The sequence below is a fragment of the Oncorhynchus kisutch genome, unplaced genomic scaffold (genome assembly GCF_002021735.2).
Source record: "Oncorhynchus kisutch isolate 150728-3 unplaced genomic scaffold, Okis_V2 Okis01b-Okis20b_hom, whole genome shotgun sequence".
Classification (NCBI taxonomy): domain Eukaryota; kingdom Metazoa; phylum Chordata; class Actinopteri; order Salmoniformes; family Salmonidae; genus Oncorhynchus; species Oncorhynchus kisutch.
Window position 1 is genome coordinate 4991734 of NW_022261978.1, and position 6843 is coordinate 4998576.

Here is a 6843-nt window from a genome sequence, read left to right on the forward strand (position 1 = left end):
GTTACAGTCCCTTCACTACACCCGACACTACTCCTGTTACAGTACCTTCACCTCACCCTACACTACTCCTGTTACAGTACCTTCACTACACCCTACACTACTCATGTTACAGTACCTTCACTACACCCTACACTACTCCTGTTACAGTACCGTCACTACCCCCTTACACTACTCCTGTTACAGTACCTTCACTACACCCTACACTACTTCTGCCACAGTACCTTCACTATACCCTACACTGCTCCTGTTACATTACCTTCACTACACTCTACACTACTCCTGTTACAGTACCTTCACTACACCCTACACTACTCCTGTCACAGTACCTTCACGACACCCTACACTACTCCTGTCACAGTACCTTCACTACACCCTATACTACTCCTGTTATAGTACCTTCACTACACCCTACACTACTCCTGTTATAGTACCTTCACTACACCCTACACTACTCCTTTAACAGTACCTTCACTACACCCTACACTACTACTGTAACAGTACCTTCACTACACCCTACACTACTCCTGTTTTAGTACCTTCACAACACCCTACACTACTCCTGTCACAGTACCTTCACTACACCCTACACTACTCCTGTCACAGTACCTTCACTACACCCTACACTACTCCTGTCACAGTACCTTCACTACACCCTTCACTACTCCTGTTACAGTACCTTCACTACACCCTACACTACTCCTGTCACAGTACCTTCACTACACCCTACACTACTCCTGTTACAGCACCTTCACTACACCCTACACTACTCCTGTCACAGTACCTTCACTACACCCTACACTACTCCTGTTACAGTACCTTCACTACACCCTACACTACTCCTGTTACAGTACCTTCACTACTCCTTTCACATTACCTTCACTACACCCGACACTACTCCTGTCACAGTACCTTCACTACACCCTATACTACTCCTGTTATAGTACCTTCACTACACCCTACACTACTCCTGTTATAGTACCTTCACTACACCCTTCACTACTCCTTTAACAGTACCTTCACTACACCCTACACTACTCCTGTTACAGTACCTTCACTACACCCTACACTACTCATGTTACAGTACCTTCACTACACCCTACACTACTCCTGTTACAGTACCTTCACTACACCCTACACTACTCCTGTTACAGTACCTTCACTACACCCTACACTACTCCTGTTACAGTACCTTCACTACACCCTACACTACTCCTGTTACAGTACCTTCACTACACCTTTCACAGTACCTTCACTACACCCTTCACTACTCCTGTTACAGTACCTTCACTACACCCTACACTACTCCTGTTACAGTACCTTCACTACACCCTTCACTACTCCTGTTACAGTACCTTCACTACACCCTACACTACTCCTGTTACAGTACCTTCACTACACCCTACACTACTCCTGTTACAGTACCTTCACTACACCCTACACTACTCCTGTTACAGTACCTTCACTACACCCTACACTACTCCTGTCACAGTACCTTCACTACACCCTACACTACTCCTGTTACAGTACCTTCACTACACCCTACACTACTCCTGTTACAGTACCTTCACTACTCCTTTCACATTACCTTCACTACACCCGACACTACTCCTGTCACAGTACCTTCACTACACCCTATACTACTCCTGTTATAGTACCTTCACTACACCCTACACTACTCCTGTTATAGTACCTTCACTACACCCTTCACTACTCCTTTAACAGTACCTTCACTACACCCTACACTACTCCTGTTACAGTACCTTCACTACACCCTACACTACTCCTGTTACAGTACCTTCACTACACCCTACACTACTCCTGTTACAGTACCTTCACTACACCCTACACTACTCCTGTTACAGTACCTTCACTACACCCTACACTACTCCTGTTACAGTACCTTCACTACACCCTACACTACTCCTGTTACAGTACCTTCACTACTCCTGTTACAGTACCTTCACTACACCCTACACTACTCCTGTAACAGTACCTTCACTACACCCTACACTACTCCTGTTACAGTACCATCACTACACCCTACACTACTCCTGTCACAGTACTTTCACTACACTACTCCTGCTACAGTACCTTCACTACACCCTACGCTACTCCTGTTACAGTACCTTCACTACACCCTACCCTACTCCTGTTACAGTACCTTCACTACACCTTTCACAGTACCTTCACTACACCCTTCACTACTCCTGTTACAGTACCTTCACTACACCCTACACTACTCCTGTTACAGTACCTTCACTACACCCTTCACTACTCCTGTTACAGTACCTTCACTACACCCTACACTACTCATGTTACAGTACCTTCACTACACCCTACACTACTCCTGTTACAGTACCGTCACTACCCCCTTACACTACTCCTGTTACAGTACCTTCACTACACCCTACACTACTTCTGCCACAGTACCTTCACTATACCCTACACTGCTCCTGTTACATTACCTTCACTACACTCTACACTACTCCTGTTACAGTACCTTCACTACACCCTACACTACTCCTGTCACAGTACCTTCACGACACCCTACACTACTCCTGTCACAGTACCTTCACTACACCCTATACTACTCCTGTTATAGTACCTTCACTACACCCTACACTACTCCTGTTATAGTACCTTCACTACACCCTACACTACTCCTTTAACAGTACCTTCACTACACCCTACACTACTACTGTAACAGTACCTTCACTACACCCTACACTACTCCTGTTTTAGTACCTTCACAACACCCTACACTACTCCTGTCACAGTACCTTCACTACACCCTACACTACTCCTGTCACAGTACCTTCACTACACCCTACACTACTCCTGTCACAGTACCTTCACTACACCCTTCACTACTCCTGTTACAGTACCTTCACTACACCCTACACTACTCCTGTCACAGTACCTTCACTACACCCTACACTACTCCTGTCACAGTACCTTCACTACACCCTACACTACTCCTGTTACAGTACCTTCACTACACCCTACACTACTCCTGTTACAGTACCTTCACTACTCCTGTTACAGTACCTTCACTACACCCTACACTACTCCTGTCACAGTACCTTCACTACACCCTACACTACTACTGTAACAGTACCTTCACTACACACACACACACACACTGACAAACACACACTACAAACACACATAAACACACACTTGACTATTTTGATGTTTTAATGAAATGCTTTAAAAGGCACAGTGTATATACATACACAATAGATATGTAAATCTCAAAGGTAGAACGGACTATAATGGTATTACTGTCTTCATTATTATAACAGCCTAAATGAAGACAAGATTTGACAAAACACATAGTTCATATTTACACAAGTATTTACAATAATGTTGGTTGACTTTCACAAAATCTGGAGATAAAAGTGATTTTAAAGCCAGATGTTCATATGTTACAGACATTATATTCAGTAAAACTACATGAGCTGTTTTAATACAATATGTCAAGGAGGATTTGAAACAGGAAAGGGATTGTTTTTTAATGTCGTTCCAAGATGGCGGCTCTGTGGTGACAACCCTTCGTCTCTCTACAGGGAGCTTCTCTTCATCCCAGATGGCACCTTGTTCTCTATAGAGCACTGCCTTTGTCCAGGGTCCATATGGGGGATAGATAATAGGGTGTCATTTGGGATGTATCCCTTGTAGAGATTCAAAAGTACTATATTATTTTGGGTAGCTGGGCTGTAGAGTAGAGGGAATCTTCTGGAGTGTCTTTAGAGAGGTGTACAGCAGGGTATCTTGTTTATTCTACAGTATCTTTGGGTAGCTGAGCTGTAGAATAGATGGAATCATCCTGGGTTCCACTGGCTGTTGAAGGACTTGAGGAGACTCTAGAATCTGTAGGTAGATCCACATTGGAGTAGATGAGAGAATCTGGGTGATCTGCAGTAGAATAACTTGGATTTATATCATCTTTGTGGCAGCTAGCGTTAGCATAGATGTCACAGTGTGGGACACCGATTGCTTGGCCAGCAGGGTAGGTTGTAGAGTTGGTAGGTGAGTTGACAGTGGAGTTAACTGAAGAGATGACCACAGGAAGTGTGTCTGTCTGTCTGTCTGCCTCTCTGATCTCCTCATACACACAGTCAACCTGCATAGAGAACCAATGACAATAGATACAGTGGGGCAAAAAAGTATTTAGTCAGCCACCAATTGGTCCAATTGGTCAAGTTCTCCCACTTAAAAAGATGTCATTTTCATCATAGGTACACATCAACTATGAAAGACAAAATTAGAAAAAAAAATCCTGAAAATCACATTTGCAAATTATGGTGGAAAATAAGTATTTGGTCTATAACAAATGTTTATCTCAATACTTTGTTATATACCCTTTGTTGGCAATGACAGAGGTCAGAGTCTTCACACACTGTTGCTGGTATTTTGACCCATTCCTCCATGCAGATCTCCTCTAGAGCAGTGATGTTTTGGGGCTGTTGCTGGGCAACACGGACTTTCAACTCCCTCCAAAGATTTTCTATGGGGTTGAGATCTGGTGACTAGCTAGGCCACTCCAGGACCTTGAAATGCTTCTTACGAAGCCACTCCTTCGTTGCCCGGGCGGGGTGTTTGGGATCATTGTCATGCTGAAAGACCCAGCCACGTTTCATCTTCAATGCCCTTGCTGATGGAGGGAAGTTTTCACTCAAAATCTCACGATACATGGCCCCATTCATTCTTTCCTTTACACGGATCAGTCGTCCTGGTCCCTTTGCAGAAAAACAGCCCCAAAGCATGATGTTTCCACCCCCATGCTTCACAGTAGGTATGGTGTTCTTTGGATGCAACTCAGCATTCTTTATCCTCCAAACACGACGAGTTGAGTTTTTACCAAAAAGTTATACTTTTTTGTTTCATCTGACCGTATGACATTCTCCCAATCTTCTTCTGGATCATCCAAATGCTTTCTAGCAAACTTCAGACGGGCCTGGACATGTACTGGCTTAAGCAGGGGGACACGTCTGGCACTGCAGGATTTGAGTCCCTGGCAGCGTAGTGTGTTACTGATGGTAGGCTTTGTTACTTTGGTCCCAGCTCTCTGCAGGTCATTCACTAGGTCCCCCCATGTGGTTCTGGGATTTTTGCTCACCGTTCTTGTGATCATTTTGACCCCACGGGGTGAGATCTTGCGTGGAGCCCCAGATCGAGGGAGATTATCAGTGGTCTTGTATCTCTTTCATTTCCTAATAATTGCTCCCACAGTTGATTTCTTCAAACCAAGCTGCTTACCTATTGCAGATTCAGTCTTCCCAGCCTGGTGCAGGTCTACAATTTTGTTTCTGGTGTCCTTTGACAGCTCTTTGGTCTTGGCCATAGTGGAGTTTGGAGTGTGACTGTTTGAGGTTGTGGACCGGTGTTTTTTATACTGATAACAAGTTCAAACAGGTGCCATTAATACAGGTAACGAGTGGAGGACAGAGGAGCCTCTTAAAGAAGAAGTTACAGGTCTGTGAGAGTCAGAAATCTTGCTTGTTTGTAGGTGACCAAATACATATTTTCCACCATAATTTGCAAATAAATTCATTAAAAATCCTACAATGTGATTTTCTGGATTTTTTTTCTCTCATTTTGTCTGTCATAGTTGGTGTACCTATGATGAAAATTACAGGCCTCTCTCATCTTTTTAAGTGGGAGAACTTGCACAATTGGTGGCTGACTAAATACTTTTTTGCCCCAATGTGTGTATAGAGAACCAATGACAATAGATACATGTTCAGATATGAAAAGAAGTGGAGGTCCTCAACCATCAACACGTGCTGTTTGCCACTGTTTTCCTTCCTGTAATGATAACAGACGACAGTAGAATCCCACTAGAGGCTGTAGACTCACACACTCAACCCTTAATGTTTAGTTTACCACCTCCCTGTCTATCACCTCTACACTACAAGTTATCATGGACTGATAACAGACGACAGTAGAATCCCACTAGAGGCTGTAGACTCACACACTCAACCCTTAATGTTTAGTTTACCACCTCCCTGTCTGTCACCTCTACACTACAAGTTATCATGGACTGATAACAGACGACAGTAGAATCCCACTAGAGGCTGTAGACTCACACACTCAACCCTTAATGTTTAGTTTACCACCTCCCTGTCTATCACCTCTACACTACAAGTTATCATGGACACACACACACACACACACACACACACACACACACACACACACACACACACACACACACACACACACACACACACACACACACACACACACACACACACACACACACACACACACATCTCTCACCTCTCCAGTAGGGTCAGATTGTGTGTTGGAGGAGACTGGTGGTGGTGGTGGTGGTGGTGTTCTCCTGGTTCCTCTCCTCTGTCTGTAGAACAGGAGCAGGACCAGTCCTAACACTGTCACCATGACTACCAGACCAGCACTGGTCCACACCATCAGACCTGACCACAGACAGGAGGACAGGCTTTACAGAGTACTGTATATATCATAGATACCATCAGACCTGACCACAGACAGGAGGAGAGGCTTTACAGAGTACTGTATATATCATAGATACCATCAGACCTGACCACAGACAGGAGGAGAGGCTTTACAGAGTACTGTATATATCATAGATACCATCAGACCTGACCACAGACAGGAGTAGAGGCTTTACAGAGTACTGTATATATCATAGATACCATCAGACCTGACCACAGACAGGAGTAGAGGCTTTACAGAGTACTGTATATATCATAGATACCATCAGACCTGACCACAGACAGGAGTAGAGGCTTTACAGAGTACTGTATATATCATAGATACCATCAGACCTGACCACAGTACTGTATATATTAGAGA

At 44.1% G+C, this 6843-nt stretch overlaps 1 long non-coding RNA gene across 1 annotated transcript; it reads right to left on the reverse strand.

Moving 5' to 3' along the window:
- Positions 1 to 3184: 3184 nt before the first annotated feature.
- On the reverse strand, positions 3185 to 6843 carry LOC116358980 (uncharacterized). The gene is made up of 2 exons (XR_004206568.1): positions 6286 to 6843; positions 3185 to 4126 (listed from the first exon to the last, which is right to left on the reverse strand). It is a non-coding gene; the product is annotated as an uncharacterized LOC116358980 (long non-coding RNA).